Source organism: Crocuta crocuta, unplaced genomic scaffold (assembly GCF_008692635.1).
Source record: "Crocuta crocuta isolate KB4526 unplaced genomic scaffold, BGI_CrCroc_1.0 scaffold19, whole genome shotgun sequence".
NCBI lineage: Eukaryota > Metazoa > Chordata > Mammalia > Carnivora > Hyaenidae > Crocuta > Crocuta crocuta.
Genome location: NW_027551565.1, coordinates 3,539,273 through 3,557,979, shown reverse-complemented (window position 1 = coordinate 3,557,979; position 18,707 = coordinate 3,539,273). Strand labels below are relative to the sequence as shown.

Here is an 18,707-nt window from a genome sequence, read left to right as displayed (position 1 = left end):
TGATTCCATTTACAAAATAATAGTATACAAACTCTAGTTTTCATTTTATATTTTAGGGATTGAATGTGTAAACTTCTGTGATAAATAGTTAACTGACTCTACAACAATGTAGCTGTCAGCAAAAGCCCTTCTCATCCTTATTTCCTTTGTGCAGCTGTAAGATTGGAAAAGAATTAGAAGGCCCAGGAAAAAAATAAGTAGTTATAGATTGCAATCTTTTCCTTTTGCCAACAACATTACTGTTTATCTACTCTTCTAATGATATTTCCAATATGTAGAATGAAATAAAAGTAAAAGAGTTGTGATCAGTAAAGATTTAATTGTATAAGAAGGTGCTAAGATTTTTACAGCATGCATTTATAATCATAATTATCATCCAGCATTATAGAAATGCTTACTATATAATGAATTGTGTCCATGCTATGGTCACAACTATGTAAAAATTATAGCTGCATTTGTATAAAGGGCTGAGCAAGAATATAGGAAAAGGGCTGCTTTGTAATGGTAGTAACATAGTGGACAGCTGTTTTCCTTTGTTTCAATTTCTGGCACTTTTCATATCTAAAGTGTGTGTATGTGTGTGTGCGCACGCATGCATGCATGCATGCAAACCTAAGCCCTGTTTGTCTTTCTTACAAAGCATTATTAGTAAATCCAGATTATCAGTCATGGGACCCATTTCCTGACATGGCAATTTTGGTGAGAGACAAGTAGGGCAGAAACCTCCCAGGGGAAGGAATCTTACTATGAATATCAGCTCAGAAATAAAATCGGTATCCTCACACTGTGTTTCCACTTGAGGAGATTTTAGTCTACTGACAATTCACAGAAGGCTGCAACACTGCATAACTCTACACTGGTACTTCCCCAACTTTAACGTACATGAATCACCAGGAAGCCTTGTCAAAATGCTGATTCTGATTCAGCAGATGTGGGATGCAGCCTGAGAGTCCACATCTTTAACAAGCTTTTAGGTGCTGTTGGTACGCAGACCACTCTCTGAAAAGCCATGTTTTACAGTTATACAAAGCCTGTCATTTTTCTTTCTGCAGTACGGGAGTAGGGAAGGACACAGTTGAGATCAAGATTTTCTTGTTTCTAAGTAATCCTAGAGTGTCCACCCTGGAGAAACTGAGACCTGGAAACAGATAGTACCTATCCTGCATCAAATAAATAGTGTCACAGTCAGGGCTGGTTTCATGGCGCCAGCTCCAGACTCTGACTCCCACCCCTCACACATTCCTTCACGCCCACCACTGTGCTTGATGTGAAAAGAAGACAAGAAAAGCAGTTTCCCTTCACCTTTTGCTAATACTGGCTCCAAATCAGACTCATTTGATGGGATGGTCCTGTAGTGAATAGGCAACAATCCTCCAGTAACAGGTGAATGGGTTCTGGCATCTACATACCCGTTCAGATCAAACTTGCCCAGGAAACGACGGGTATGTTCTTCCTCTTTCTCTTCTTTGTGTTCAATGCCTAATTCAGCCCATAAAAAAGCAAGAAATCCTAGAACCAAGCATTTCTTTCTGCTGGCCATGTTAATAAGGTGAGTTTGGCAGAAATGTCCAGTGTTAGAAGTTTTATGGAGGCACCTTAATAGAGTGTTACAGTGAGTGTGTGCATGGGTCCCTGTGGGCTCAGCTTGCACCACTTGCTACATAATTGCCACGTCTCAATCAATCACAGGGCCTTCCACTCACCTGCAATTCATCAACCTGGACTCGAAGCTGAGTAATCCTTTTGAAATGAGCCTCATAAAAGTCTCTTTTGTGCTTAGCAATAATATATGATGGCAAAATAGTGGGTTTTGAGTTTGAAAGAGTGATTTCACTTTGTAAAAACTGTCCCTTTCTTGTTTATCCTATCTCAGCCTCATTCAGTCTCACTTCAGCCATCCTTGTGGGAGCTGCTCTTGCCCCAAAGGTGAGGACGGGCATTCTGCTTCATCACCAAGTATTTTAAGAAAGGCCAACCTCTTTACTTAGAGGTATAGGAAAAGTCAAGTGGAAAACCATGGAGGACTTGGAAGACGTTGTTTTGAGTCTGCATTCTGTCACTTGCGTTAGCGTGATGTGGACAAGTCGCCTCACTTCTGGGCCTCAGGTCCTCCTCGGTGACTCCCCGTAAGCCACCCTAGAACAGTTTCATAAAGCCCATAAGAGTTCGATCAAGAGTTTATTTTCCACATACATCATTCTCTTTGACCTTCTCTTCAAGGTGAAGTGCTGCCCTCAGCTCACTTTGCCCACTTTTGTCACTGGTTCAGACACAAATGTCTGAGACTTTTGGGGTGCTTTCATGAGAAACTCCTCTCCTGCCTTCTTGCTAGCCCCCTCTGAGAGATGTCTCCCAATTTCTTCTTTCTTCACGTCAACTCATCATAGATCCCCAGGCTCCATCTTCGATGCTACTCAAACATCTCCTTTGGGAGTATAAATTCATAGACTATTTTCAGAGAACAACCCAATAAAATGTATCAGGAACATGAAAAATGTGTATACCCTTTGATAATGTGATTTCACTTTGAAATAGTTATCTCAGGGAAGGAATAGAGATTCACACAAACATGGTGTATAAGGATTTTAAGTACAGTTTTATTTACAAAAGTAAAGATGGAACTAAAAATATATACAATAGAGAATTTCTAAGATCAATTGTAATCTATATTCACATGATGAAATGCAAAGGAGCTATTTTTTAGAAAAATATTTACTCATGAGGGAAAAGCTCACAATATGCTAAAAGTGAAGATAACAGAGAACAAAGCGGTATATACAGGTACGAACTAAATTTATAAAAATTACCAATCTGTTATAGTTCTTTTTCATCCATATATTTCCATTAAAAACACAAGAAAATAACACTGCAAACTGAAATTCAAAAAAGGAAAAAAGACAAAAAAAATCCCTTTCCCCACTATTTTAACAAACCAATAGTTGTCATATTTCCGTGTTCACTTCCAGTCCAGATCAACATCCATATAGTATTATTAATTAATTTTCGGTGGTAGAATCAGGTGATTTTAATTTTCTTCTTTATATCTTTCTGTTTTCCTATATGTTCACAATACTCTTATATTTCTTCTATAAACAAAGAAAGAATACTGAAAAAACTCCCACATCTTTAAGAAAATTTTTTTAATGTTTATTTACTTTTGAGAGAGAGAGACAGAGCACAACCAGGGGTGGGGCAGAGAGGGAGACACAGAATCCGAAGCAGGATCCAGGATCTGAGCTGTCAGCACAGAGCCCCACATGGGATTCAAACCCAGGAACCAAGATCATGACCTGAGACGAAGTCAGACGCTTAACTGACTGAGCCACCCAAACACCCCTCCCACATCTTTTTATAACTCCTCCACACATGCACATTCAATTCCAATACCACCCCTGACACACATACACACACACACACACACACACACACACACACACACCACCCTCATATCATTAGCATTATCAGTCATGTGCGTCCCGCCAACTTCCACACAGAAGTTATTTCCTTCACCTCAACCCACTGAAGGATTTCCAGCTCATATTTGTTGGTTAAGTGTAATCTCTACCCTATCACGGGGAAATCCCAAAAGAGAGTCTCTCCTATTATTACTTCCCATGCCTCAGTCTCCCCACAGCCAACAAGGCCTTCACAGGTGAAAATACCCCTGGCCTTTGAATGACATCTGCTGACTAGGCTCAGCTTTCTTTTTTTTTTTTTTTTAATGTTTTTTTATTTATTTCTGAGAGAGAGAGAGTGTGTGAGCAGGGGAGGGTCAGAGAGAGAGGGAGGTATAGAATCTGAAGCAGGCTCCAGGCTCTGAGGTAGCCGTCAGCACAGAGCCCTATGCGGGGCTCGAACCCATGAATGGTGAGATCATGACCTGAGCCAAAGTTGGACGTTTAACTGACTGAGCCACCCAGGCACCCCTAATCTCAGCTTTGTAAGATGTGGATGGTCACAGGTTCTACCCTCAGACTTTCAAAATGATACTGAAAAGACTTATGGAAAAAGACACATTTCCAGAGGACTCTCTTCCCAGATATGCTTCAGAGTCTGGCTTCATCCAAACAAATTGGCACCCTGGGTGACAGACCACTTCTCACCAATAGTCTGAGAAAACCTCTCTTGAACCATAAAGGTTTAGTCCATGGTCTTTCTGGGAACTATTTGGAAGTATTCCTCACTCCTTTTTGCTCTCTCTCTCTCTCTCACCAGAAAGAAGGCAGCTGTTTCTATGCAATTACCCCTCTTGTTGCCAAGGGCTACCCTTGTACAAAGATATGTTTATCACCAAAGCTGATTTGTCTTAATCCTCTGGGCAAAAGCTGTTCTAGGGACCACTAAAAAAATCACTAAAATAGATTAATTTACATTAATAACAAAAACCAGCATTTTTATAGCATTTTACATTTTGCAGATTGTTTCCACGTACATTATTCTTCCTCTAGGTCAGGAACAAGATTTAATGTTGATGAGCCTTCTGACTTGTGCAGCAGCCTCTGGTCTCCAATGTTTTTATAATTCCCAGGGTGATAGTATATTTTACCAGGGCCACAATGACTACAACCTCCAATGTAGTAGAATTCATCAAAGATGAGGCAAAGAATAGGAAAACAACATCACTGCTCTGGCACAGAGGGTTTTTATTAAATGCATGCTCAACACCTCATTTTTTCCCTATAACATCCTACTTGACTGGTTTTCTTTTGTTCATTTTACAAATGGAGAAACGTGAGTTCTCACAGCTAGGACATGATAACGTGCAGATCACAAAGCCCTTGTGCTAGAGAGGACACAGACCAAGTCTAAAGGGTAGATCCTAGATCCAGCTTCTTCACTACCCAGCTCTCTCTTCATCTCTTTGGACTCTCAGCCCCCCAGCTCAAAACAGGTGGCTTTGGACTAATGGTCTTTTTCAGAGTCCATGAGTCCTAAGGAGTCAGTGATTTTCTAGTTCCAAGGCTCATATTCAATGATAGCTCAACAATATGTTGCCAGAGCAAGAAGTAGCAAGTTGTTTTGTTAACGGTCGAGATGAGATTGTTCCTTCAATAATACTTTGAACCTAGTTACCATTTCCATTGGACTCTGATTTCAAGAATTCTCCATCAAAGCAAAAGATACCAGATGAATATTTGTGCAAATGGCCATGAATATTGAGTCCCATGTGGCCACACTCAGACTCCTAAATCTGAGTCTGTATGTTTTCACCACCTACCCCTGGACTTGTTTGGTCCTAGCTGTTCTCTAAGGGCCCTGGTGAAGGTCAGGCTCCCTTCCAGGAACAGTAACACATTCTGTACAGACTTGTCTCTGTCTTCAAGCAAAGGAAACACCTGAGCCTCTAAAGTTTATGAGAACCATCTTATTAATAAAAGCCAAAAGAGTATTTAAAGGTTGTTATAAAATTTACAGGGAAAGCTCAAATTCCAAATCAACTGCAGATGACACTTCTTTCTGTTTGCTTCTAAAAAGCCCAAGCATTAGAGCGATCAGTGACCTCATGGCCGGGTTACAGGCACTTGGTCAGATACAGTTTGTCAGGTATTATTTGACTTTTACCTTCCTGTCTATCATTCTCTTAGCTTTATAAGCATTTAGAATCCTAGGTAATATCCATGCCATACCTTCAGATGGATGGATACATTAATCCTACTTCATCTTCTTATATCTCATCCAGAGTTGTCCTAAGCAGTCAAGAAATAAGCATTATTTGTTTAAATTGCTGTTTTTGCTTTACAAAGTATATACTAGTGCTTTTTAATGTATGTCTCCAACAGTTAAAAAAAATTACTACTTGTATTGAATTTTGTGACATTAGGAAATTATGGTTTGCCTGTATCTTTATCATGAGAAGAAAGGAAGACTGAAAATAAATTAGTTTTCATAAGTGTATTATTGGGTGAAGCACAAGTTGTTGATGAGTGGCCTTGGGATACATAAAAAGCAGGCTTAGGGAATTTTTTTAAAACATGTCAATACTAAGTACTTGTTACAGAGAGCCTCCTGTACATCTAAATAGAGAAAGCCCTCAATTAGAGTCAAGGAGAGAGACACTTAGATGTTGCAGGCATAAAAAATTTTAAACAGCTGCCTTGCTGAACTCAGAAAGCCACAGGTTACTATCTCTTCTGCTGCATCTATTTCCAGGGAAACAATTTGACAGCTTGATTAATCCCTTGCCTCTAAATCAGTTGACTCGCTAAGCAGCAAACTCTTACCATATAAAACCTAAAGCATCCTTTCTCTGCGGATGCATCACATGTGACAGAGCTACGGTGTGCTGTGGCTATAACAAACATTGTGAAGATGGTAAGCAATTGACTAGAGCTGGGAAACTATTATAATCACAGTCTTCTAGAGAATAAGCATCTATTTTTAATAAAACTTGAAATTAAAACAGCATGGCCAGCTTTAACTCACACCTGAAAAATTTAATATGCCTGCCTGCCTCCAATCCTGTCCTCCTTCTAATCTGTTCCCACACTGATGGAAGTTTACTATGTCAATCCCCAGTACACTCTTAAAAAGTATTCTTATATCTTTACTGAGATATAATCTTTTTTTAAAATGTTTTATTTATTTTTGAGAGAGAGAGAGAGACAGCAGGAGAGGGGGAGGGGCAGAGAGAGAGGGAGACACAGACTCTGAAGCAGGCTCTAGGCTCTGAGCTGTCAGCACAGAGCCCGACGTGGGGCTTGAACCCACGAACGAGAGATCATGACCTGAGCTGAAGTCGGAGGCTTAACTGACTAAGCCACCCAGGCGCCCATTTACTGAGATATAATCTACATATCATAAAATTCACCTACTTAGAGCATGCAATTCAAATTCTTAGCATATTTACAGACTTGTGCAACCATTGCCACATCTAATTTTAGAACATTTTCATCACCCCCAGAAGCAGCCCATAACCATTAGTAATCATTCCTTTCCCCCACCTCTACTCTCAAACCTAATCTAATCAACCACTGGCTTACTTTTCTGCTGCTGCAGGTTTCCCTATTCTGGATATTTATATAAATAGAATTATGCACTATGTGATCATTCTTACTGGCTTCTTCCATATAGCATGTTTTCAAGGTTCATCCATGTTTTAGCATGCATCAGTACTTACTCTTTTTATTCTTTCCTTTTTATTGCCCGTAACATTCCATTGTATGGATTTACCACATCTTATTTATCCATTCATCGGTTGACGGGCATTTGCGTTCTTTCCATTCTTTGCCTGGTACGAGAAATGCTGCCAGAAACATTGTCATACTAGGCTTTGTGAGGAAGTACATTTTAATTCTCTGGCGTAGATACCTAAGTGGAATTGCTGAGTCATATGGTTAAACTGTATGTTTAACATTTTGAGAAGGTGCCACACTGTTTTCTAAAGTGGCTGAACCACTTTAGAACAATTGCCTGCAGCAATGTGTGACAGTCCCAACATCTCCACAGCTTTGCCACTACTTGGTATTATATTAGCCTTCTTTTACCATAGCCATTAGCAGGTATTATAGTATGGATATGAGGTGGTATCTCATTGTGGTTCTGATTTGCATGTTCCTAATAGCTGATTAGCTCAATAGCTCAAAGAAAACTATACATTTTCTTCTAGATACTTTCGAATTTTAACTCTTAAATTTAGGTTTACAACACATTTTGGGTTGACATTTATGTATGATATACAGTCAGGCCAAAGTTCATGCTGTCATTGTTTAAATTGTAAATAACTGACTATCCTAATACCATTAGCTGGAAAGATTATTTATTTCCCCATTGAATTATCTTGGCTCCGTTGTCAAAACTCAACTGGCTGTGAATGCAAGGACTTTTATTCCATTGGTCTCTATGTCTAGCTATCTTGATGCCACTGTTGTGCTATTTCATTACTCTAGTTTTGACATAAATTCTAAAATCAGGAACTTTAAGTCCTCCAAACCTTTTGTTCTTTTTCAAGACTGTTTTAATAATTCTGAGCCCTTTCTATTTCATTTTAGAATCATTAGCTCATTAATTTTTAGGGAAAAAAGGAAGAAAGACTCTTGATCAATGTGGAGGGGTGTCTGACCGGCTCAGTTGGTATAGCACGTGACTTTTTAAAAAATGNTTAATCTTGATGAGGTCCCAATCATTTATTTTTGCTCTTGATTCCCTTGCTTTTGGGGATGTGTCAAGTAAGAAGTTGCTGCGGTGGAGGTCCAGGAGGTTGTTTCCTGCTTTCTCCTCTAGGGTGTTGATAGGTTCCTGTCTCACGTTCAGGTCCTTTATCCATTTTGAGTTTATTTTTGTGAATGGTGTGAGAAAATGATCTAGTTTCATTCTTCGATAGCATGTGACTCTTGATATCAGGACCATGAGTTCAGGGCCCACACTGGGCATAGAGCTAATTTAAAAAAAAGACAGACAGACTAATATAGATCAGTTTGGGGAGTGTTGCCGTATTAGCAACATTAAATTCATGTACTAGAAGACCCCAGTCATTTTCAAGGGCTCTGCAATTGTCTTAAGATAAAATCTACACACAACAGGCCTTACAAGGCCCATCTTGATCCAGCTCTTACTTAACTAACCAGCTTCCTCTTTTGCAGCACCCCCCTCCTACTGACAACTCAAATACTCTATTAGCCACATAATCCTGCCATCAGTGCCTGAAACTCAGGACACTCTCTCATCTCTAGGTCTTTCCTCACTCACATATGCACCACATTCCCCATGTCAGGACCTTTCTCCCTTAGGCCTCATCACCTGAGCCACTTCTTTTCCTTCATATCTCTGCTTACTTTTCACTTCTTCTGAGACTCATATCCTGATATGCACCAACCAACCCCACCCCCACTCTACCTTATTTACTTTGTCTTTACATGGTGGACTTTGGGTAAGTGGTGGAAAACAGGCTGGTCAAGACCTCAAACTGGTTGAAATGTCTTGGTTAAAATGGACACTGCTGGTCCCTATTTTAAGCAGTATTAGAAATTTTGAGACTTATGTCTGCTCCTAAGTCTTTAAACATTGTTACCACTTTTCATAAAATTTTCAGGATGATTTTTCCTATAATTTTCCCCAGACTATTTTCCTGTTCACAGTGTTTATAATGTTTGTTTCTGGCTAGCTGAATAATGGCCCCTCAAGACATGCATATTTTAATTCCCCAAACCTGGGAACATGGTACATGATATCACAAAAGGCACTTTGCAGATGTGGTTAAGGATCTTGAGATTGGGAGTGTAGCCTGCATTACCCAGGTAGGTCCAAGGATGTACTCACAAGTATCCTCATAAGAGAAAAAGAGGGGGAGATACCATACCAAAGAGAAGACAATGTGACAAAAGCAGAGAGTAGGATGCTGGCAGCCTTTAGAAGCTGGAATAGACAGGGGAATGAACTGTCCACTCACAGCCTCCAGAAGGAATCAGCTTTGCTGACATCTTGACTTCAGCCCAATGAAACTGATTCAGATTTCTGACCTCCAGAACTGTAAGAGAGTAAGTTTGTGTTGTGTTAAGCTACTAAATTTGTAGTGATATGTGACAGTAGCAATACAATAGTAATGAGTTGGAAAAAATCTAATATCCAACAAAAGGGACCAATTGAAAACAACCTGGATATCCAATAAGAGGGTTAATTGGAAACAACCTAAATGTCCACAGGATGGAATTGGTTGTATAGCCTCTGATAATTTTCAAAAGAATAGGTGTGGTTTGATCATTTTTAAAAAATGTATTAACAATTATCTGGAAGGCTATCTATCAAGTTTTAAAGTATATAGAATAATTAGTATTCATTATGCTTATCCTTTTATTTGTCTTATCTGCAGTGAGCCTAAGGCTGCACTGTTTCTATAATAATAAGGGAGAAAAGGCAAAAAAATAAAATTAAACAATGAAAGAAATGAGAAAATAAAGGAAAAAGATTCAGAATTTTTAAACCCTTGATTGGATTTGATTTAATTTCTAATTTCTATGTGTCCAGCTTTTCCTGTATAATTTGTTCAGCATTGCTTTCAAGAAATTTTCTGGCTTGTAAATTGGTTATAAATGAGTATTTCTGATCTCCAGTTCACATTTTTATAGCTTTTGTAAGTACTATACATATCATCTTAGAACCTCTATTATTTATGCACCATAAGACACAGTGCCTGCCTAGAAATGATCATTTAGATGGAAAGAATTAACAAAACTAAGTAAAATGGAAAATGAGGCAATATGCAATAACACATTAAGGTACACAGCTTGGATTTTAAAAGAATGATGGTGTGATGCTTCATAAAACCATATACATAGCTTTGCACATGCTTATTTTATACATATAAAGTCCTCCAACTGTTAGTTCAAAATATATCAATTAATAACAGTAATGCATACACGAGCAGGGGAGGGACAGAAAAAGTGGGGGAGAGAGAATCCCAAGCAGGCTCCACACTGTCAGCTCAGAGCCTGACATGGGACTCAATCTCAACAACCATGAGAGCATGACCTGAGGTGGAATCAAGAGTCAGACACTTATCTGATTGCACTGCCTAGGCACCCCTCCCTGACATTACTTCTAAACTGAGCCCATGCCATGGCACTCTGTTGAACAAGGTGCCATAACAAACTCAAGGCTTCCCTCAACAACATGTAGTCTTACCAGCCTGGATACCCTCTGACAGCCCAAACCTGTTTAGATGCTTAACCACATCCACCCCGTTCAACCCCGAGGACACAGAGAGCCAAGAAACTCTTGTCTGGCTCTCCTCTCTCAGCTCCTTTCTTCCCATAGCATGGGAAGTATTTTCTACTTAACATTCCCTTCTGGAAGCAATTCTATGTCATAGCCTCCTTCTTACCTATCCAATGAACTTTTCCTTTTTTTCTCATTAATCAAAATTTTTATTGAAGTATAATTGACATACAATGTTAGGGGCACTGGATGGCTCAGTCGGTTAAGCATCCTACTTCAGTTCAGGTCATGATCTCACAATTTATGGGTTTGAGCCCCGCGTCGGGCTCTGTGCTGACAGCTCAGAGCCTGGAGCCTGTTTCAGATTCTGTGTCTCCCTCTCTCTTCACCCTCCCCTGCTCATGTTGTCTCTAGCTCTCTATCTCTCCAAAATAAATAAATAAAATATACAATGTTATATTAGTTTCAGGTGTACAACATATTTATTCGACAATTCTCTAATGCATGACTCAGCCCATGAGCTTCATTTTTATTTTTTAATAGTTTATTGTCAAGTTGGTTTCCATAAAACACCCAGTGGTCATCCCCACAAGTGCCGTTTTCTACAGGTAGATGAATATCTTTTCCCTTCCTTAGCAGAGAAAGCCTTTTATGATCTAGCCCTAATGGTGGAAGGACTACAGAAAACAATTTTTTTTTTAATTCCCAAAAGGCAAGTTCATGAGGAATCATTTTAAAATACTCACTTCTTTACAACAGCAATGGTAAAGTTTGAGGCTCTGTCTCCAGGGTTTGGAGCCACGGGTGCACCACTTACCAACCGCATGACCTTGGGCAAGTCATTTAACTATTCTACATTTCAGTTTTCTGATACATAAAAAAATAGAGACAATACTAATCTTGTGATGAGGATTAATCATGACTATGAAATAACAGTTATAGGGGCGCTTGGGTGGCTCAGTCGGTTAAGCGTCCGACTTCGGCTCAGGTCATGATCTCACAGTGTATGGGTTCAAGCCCACACTTGGGGCTGTGTGCTGACTGCCAGCTCAGAGCCTGGAGCCTGTTTCAGATTCTGTGTCTCCCTCTCTCTCTGACCCTCCCCTGCTCAAGTTGTCTCTCTTTCTCAGAAATAAATAAAACATTAAAAAAAATAGAAATAGCAGTTAAAGCACTCAACATAGTCACTGGCACACAGTGGAGTACCTAGCTAACATTAGAAACTAAGTGTTTCTTTGTCCCCTAACTATGAAGGTAGTCATTCACTCACCTATTTGAATTTCATGTGCAGAAAAAAAACACTGAATGAAGGATATCCATTATCTTCTTTTCCTACAATAACAATAAAACTCTACCTCCAGCATTTTAGATCTCCTTGAAGGAAGTCATTGCTGAGATGCCAGACTAACCGTGGATGGCAATGTTGCACTGGGTAGAATTTATTTATTAAAACCTTGGAAAATATGTTCTGGATTTCAGAGTAAGGGCATAGTTCAAACCAACAAAAATCTTGACAAAAATCTTAGGTGAAAATATAGGGGCTATCATACACATGCACATTAAAACCAGCCAGCAGATATAGCTACAAAAAAAAAGGTACATGTACATTTTAAATGATCTGTTTAATACCATATGTTTTACTAGCATTGAAAATGTCTCTATACTATTTAGTAAGTGCAATTATCAGTATATAGTTTTCCATGTACAATTGTCAAGTATTCAGTAATATCTGATTATTGTGGCTTTATTGCCCAAGTCACTTCTGAATGGCTGAGAAGCACTTTGAAACCTGGAAAACCCAATTTGTCTCATTGTACAAATGCAGTTTAATAAAACAAGCTAATAAGTTTGCTTGGCTCACAATCATGCACTCTCAATCAAAGTTGCTTGAATAGCACAAGATTATCACACAACCCTGAACCAAATCCAATTCTTTAGAAATCACCATGATGGAGATATCTGGGGCCTAAAATAAATTTTATTTAAGTTACTGAGAAACATACAATAACTCAAATCTGGCAATGATATTTCTTTGTCCATTGATTCATTCACTCAAACTGTGGTTGAGAGAGATCTTCAAAATGCGCCAGATTTGCAATTTCAATAACCCATAACAGAATGCACAATTTTTCCATTTTCCTCTTAGAACCTAGCAGTCTAAATAATAAATAAGAGTTTAATTTAACTAAATATCTTAATGATACTTCTTAGATGCCTGGGATATAGTTGCTGTTATAAGTCACACCCACCCCAGCACTACCAGAATCTTATTTATAGTACTAATTTTCACCATCTATGAAGAAAGGAGTTGCAAAGCAAACCTCAGACTAGTCCCTCAGGATTTTAAACTACGTGGAGCTTGAACTAAGGAGACTATATAGCATTTAGAATCAGAGCCAGAGCTGTTCTCCTAGAGGATATCTGTCTTCAGAAGTAATACCATCCGCTTCTTTGGCTTAGCAGAGTCTACATTTAAGGAAGTGTGGATAGTATTCTAATTAACGAAAGTTTTCTGAAATTTTTCAGAAATTTGGTCTTTCAAAGCAAAAGAGAGGACTTAAAAAAGACTTTACTGCCTCACCTCCTCCCTCTACCGGGACATATGGATACTGTCCCTGGGAAGAATCTGACTGACTCCAATATGTCCTTCTTATACTAAGTTTCCAAAAGCAAATGGCTGTTGTCTACAGACTGCAAATGAATTTTGTCAGGTAGAGGTGCAAATTGATATCCATCTGTCTTCAAGAAGCCAGTTTTACATTTATTAAGCAAATTCATTTCAGCATTCCTGGTTGTCTGTATACATGTCTGCTCTTTGAATTCTCTTGAACTGGTTCTACAGCTCACTGGTTCTACATTAACTAGTGATCAAATAAAATCATTGCCATTTTTCATTTTACATTTGTATGAGAATCTTGATTTTTTAGCATTTTATTAAAATAACCTTGAAGCGCCTGGGTGGCCCAGTCGGTTAAGCAACTGACTTCAGCTCAGGTCATGATCTGACGGTTTGTGGGTTGAAGCCCTGAGTCAGGCTCTGTGCTGACAGCTGGCTCAGAGCCTGGAGCCTGCTTCGGATTTTGTGTCTCCCTCTCTCTCTTACCCTCACGCTGTCTCTTTCTCTCTCTCTCTCAGAAATAAATTTTTAAAACACATTAAATTTTTTTTAAAAATCTTTTAAACAGATCTGAGACATCCATATCATGCTCTTCACAAGAGGGGATTTCAAATTTCCCTTCCAAAATCAAAGGAAATATTAGTTCTAAAATTATACCTCAGAGAGCATCAGCAGCGACAAATCACACATTCCACCATCACTGCCATTTTTACATGGTTTCACTTTTAACTTAATTAAAAAATAAATTAACCCATAAAATTTAAATAAGTGTATAAAGCAAAGTTTGATGACTTCTTCTGAAACCCTTATGGATCAGTTCCCAGCAGTAACCAATGTTAATAGTTTACCTCTCTCATTTTTACCTAGATAAAATAAAGTTTAAAATGAAGACTATGTATATAGATCTAGACTATTGGGAAGGTAATAGGGAGGAAGAAGGGATAACTTGGCCTTGGTGTTGGAGAGAAAGCCTGGTCACTGGACTTAAAGTCAGGAAATAGGAATCCTGCCTGGCTTTTGTGGGCTCCTCACACATACCTGTGTACAGATCCGAGCCTGACAAGAAGCTGCAGTCTGTATCTAGAATTGCTTCAGGCCCACACTCCATCACTTGCCCTCCCAGACAGGCTCCACTCCTTGGTTTTTGGTGGTGGTAGTGATTCCCTCTTTTGTTTGCGTAACTTAATTCTTGTTCTTTATACAACTTCCAAAACCCAGTTAGGGACAGTCTGCCCTAGTGCTCAGCCTTGGCACTCCCTGGAATATGACTTCCTTCTTTGCCTTCTGGGAAAGGGGGTGAATAAATACGCCCCAAACCCAGCCCTACTGGCAGCTAGGCTGTGAGGCTCCCAAGTTGAATATAAATCACACTCACAGAGTAGGAACAATGTTTAACTGAGGCCACTCCTTTACCATATTTGGAAGGGGACAAAGATAAGGCCACGCCTCAAACACAAAAATGATGAAAGATCCCCCTCTTCTGTCTAACAGAAGTGATTGCTACTCCTCTGCTTTACCAAGAACACCCATCCCTCTGTGGTTCTCCTATGTGACCAATAAGTACTGTTAAGATGTACAATCACAAAATTGCTCCTGCTTCTGGAAACATCCAATCCAGAATTGGCCTTCACTCTCTTCAACCCATCTTGAATCATCCAACACACACTCATAGCCTATAAGAAGCTTCTCTTAACTCCTCATGGTTCTTTCGGAGTGCTTTCAGTATTGTTACGGCAAGAAATATAAACCTAATTTCTTTTTATATAATAAGTGTGCTCCTGATGACCTTCTGTGGGGTGGGCTTTTAATAGGGAATGACTTATTTACTTTATTAATGTTTTTTTCATTTTATTTATTTTAGGGAGAAAGTGAGAGAGAGATAGGGAGGGAGTGAGGGAGGGAGCGAGCAAGCATGAAAGCAGGGGAGAGGAGCAGAGGGATAGAAAGAGAGAATCCCAAGCAGGCTCCATGCTCAATACAGAGCCCCATGCAGGGCTCCATCCCACAACCCTAGGACCATGACCTGGGCTGAAACCAAGATTCGGTCACTCAACTTAATAAACCACCAAGGTGCCCAAACTTATTTACTTTAAAGGAATAGTAAATTTTATTCTGATCTTATAGGAACCCTCAAAAATGCTTTCCTCTGCATGTTTTGTATTCTCCCATTTCTACTAAAGTGTCTTATTAAAATGTACTTCTATATGCATTTTCTCACGATAAGCTAGCACCCAAGATGTAAAGCAAGTAAAATAGGTATTTTTGTCTCCAACACCCACTGAGGTTGAGACATATGCAAGTTCATTCAGGGGGTTATGAAAAATGCCATGTGGAGCTCTGAATTCTCCACCCTGAGAATATTCTAACACAGGGAGAGTAGTGAAGGAAAGAGCCAAACGTTTAAATTTATCACCTCAAAAAATATACTGGGGATGCGGGAGCTCCTAGAAGGACACACTAATGGCACTGCGCAGGGCTTCAGGAGTAGTGGTCCCTGACACCTCAGCCATGGGCAGTCCAGCACAGAGGGGAAGACTAGCCAAGTAACATAGTTCTATTTCTCCTAGGTGCATAAGTACATCGTCTCATTAGGGGCAGTCAGACTGGAGAGACAGTCAGCACTGGAGGCAGAACAAGGCCTGCGTTCAAGTCCCAACTCTGCCATTGAGTAATTTGTGAATCGCTCCTCCGAAGGGAGGAACGATTGGCACTTCCCAATCCCCACTTCTTTTAAAAACTCCATCAGTCCCTTTCTCTGACTGTCACCACACCTGGAATCACCTCATTTCCAACCCTCTGCTCTCCTACTTGCACACCCGCCCCAACTTCACTAATGCAGTTGAAGCTCACAAGTGCCACCTCAAGGCTTCAGACTAGCACAAGTGTCCCCAAAGAACCTCCAGCTACATTGTCCCTGTGAGCTGCAAAGTCAGTAGGTACATAGCTGGGCACTAAGACTTCTTCCAAAGCATTGCTAAGCTCACCACCAAAGGATAAGATTTGACATGCCAAGCTCAGGCACAGGCTGTGTCCAGAACCATTTCCTTCCCAAGATAAAACTGGCATGGGGCGAGGGGTCACCTTCCTAGTAAATGCCCCTTAGGGAGGAATCGAGTGGCCATTCTCACACTGCTCACCACCTGGGATGATTTGAATGATCAGAAATGTTCTTATAATAGTTATCATGAAAAGGGGGAAGTATCAATCCTTGATCCTAGAAGGTTCTGTGCAAATGTGACTACCACCATCTCGCCAAATTTTGAACACTTCATTCTAAACGGTATAGATTTAGAATCTAAATCCCATTAGCCTTGAAGTCCTTGCTTTTTCTTCTGAATCTACCAGCATAGACCAATGCAAATTTTAAATTACTTCAAGAAGAGATCATACCCGCATTAACCCAGCACTACCAAAGGACACATTCAAGCTATATTGCTACCACCTGCACCTCAAATAGCATGGAGATATGTAAATGTAAGGAAGCTTTTCAATCTTTTAATATATAATATGGCAAAGGAAATTGCTTTTCAGGGTATACACATTAAATAAAATCTCTTCAAGGCAGATTTTTTTTAAGTTTTTTTTTAAATTTATTTAAGTAATCTCTATGCCCTACATGGGACTCAAACTTATGATCCTGAGATCAAGTGTCACATGTTTCGGACTGAGCCAGCCAGGCACCCCAACTAGATTTCTATTTAATTATTAGCAAACACTAGAAATAACATGTTCCATGAGTTTTCACAAGATGGATCATTTACATAACTTTCACCTGGATATCAAACTTAAGTCACTAATATTCATATGTGAGGCTGTGTGTTTGAGCCTAATTTAAAACTCAAGCATTGCACTTCCCCAAGAAGAAGGATTTTTGGCTTATTGAAAGCCATCTGGACATCAAGTATAAATACATTTTTAAAGAAAAGTCAGTCATTCACTTCCAGAATTGGAGGTACTGATGGAGAAGAGAAAGTTAACTTGTGCTGGGCACCTGCGTGGTTCAGTAGGTTAAGGGGCCAACTCTTAATTTTGGCTCAGGTCATGACCTCAAGGTTCATGAGTTCAAGCCCCTCATTGGGCTCTACACTGAGAGCATAGAGCCTGCTTGGGATTCTCTCTCTCCTTCTCTTTCTTTGTCCTCCCCCTGCTGTCATTCTCAAAATAAATAAATAAGCTTTAAAAAAAAAAGTTAGCTTACACCTTTTAAGTTTCTTCTCAGAGGCACTTTCTCTGGTGATTATACATAGTATCTATGTCTCATAACTAGACTATTAGTTCCTGAGGACTAGGATGGGGCTTTCTATCCACCGTACATTTCTCTTAGAATGCCATAGGAGATGCTGACATTTAACGAGCATCTACTATGTGCTGAGCACAAACAGACCTCACTTCACTTCTTTCAGTAACTCCAATTACAAACATTCATATAACTTTAAGTAAACTGAGCCCCAGAAATTTAGGACACTTACCTAAGATCACAAAGGAAGTTAATGGGAAAGTTAATGCCTGAGCCATGTGAATCTGGGGTCCCCCTACTATATAGTACTGTACTATCCACCATACCACACCATACTACACCACATGATACGGTACCACACCACACCATACAATTCCATCCCACATTATTCTATGCCTTCCTCAAGCACAGCATGAAAGCAGGTAATATTTACTAAAACCTAGCAGTGAAGTTTACTATTGAATGAAAATTTAAGTCAGTAATAAGACACCCATATTTCTTCTTCCTGTCTCTAAGAATATCAACTCTCCAATAGTTTGAAAGGCATGTAGCAACTTGACGAGAGAATGGCCACTTAATTTCCAGCATTTATTTACCTGACAGAACTATGATCAGCTCAGGCCAATAACCACAGTACAAATCTCATCACCCAAGGAAGAGGACAACCTAACAATTACCTGGCTGGAGTCAGAGCCACATACCAGACACCTATGTTCAGAAAACACTTGGTGAATGAATGAACAAACAAATGAATGAATGAATGAATGACTCAAAACTAGATTGAAAAAATCTTGCTGTTAAGCATTGTAAAATCAGTTCAGTTACTACTAAACTAGAAATATTAACACTAAGCATAACATATTGAAAAGATAGGCATAAGATACACTAATTCAATGGTTTATCACAAAAATCTCACCCAATAAGCGCGATGTCCCTTTGGCTGTGGAGGTGGGCATGACACTTAAGCACAGACTGCTACAGCTAAGTTGGAAAAGTTCAGCAATTGTTCTTGGATCCTGGAGGACTAAGCCTGCAGTGTTTTCTTACAATTTGGCTGAATTTCTCAGCTTTAAAGCCTGAACTAGTAAAACGTATTTGGAAATCCAAATGGTAAAGGAGAGTGAAAAGTCCAATAAATCCAGCCTGCCAGGAGGCTCTCTGCCCAGGAGACGACAAGCCCTACCTCCCAATCCTGCATGTGTG

At 39.6% G+C, this 18,707-nt stretch overlaps 1 long non-coding RNA gene and 1 pseudogene across 1 annotated transcript; both read right to left on the bottom strand.

The window, feature by feature from the left end:
• The window catches only part of LOC144220014 (vomeronasal type-2 receptor 1-like), a 30,241-nt pseudogene extending 28,701 nt beyond the window's left edge, over positions 1 to 1,540 (bottom strand).
• Positions 1,541 to 8,118: 6,578 nt separating this feature from the next.
• Positions 8,119 to 18,504, bottom strand: LOC144220022 (uncharacterized). Its single transcript, XR_013331588.1, has 3 exons — positions 18,421 to 18,504; positions 9,386 to 9,463; positions 8,119 to 8,374 (listed from the first exon to the last, which is right to left on the bottom strand). It is a non-coding gene; the product is annotated as an uncharacterized LOC144220022 (long non-coding RNA).
• Between the last annotated feature and the right edge of the window lie 203 nt (positions 18,505 to 18,707).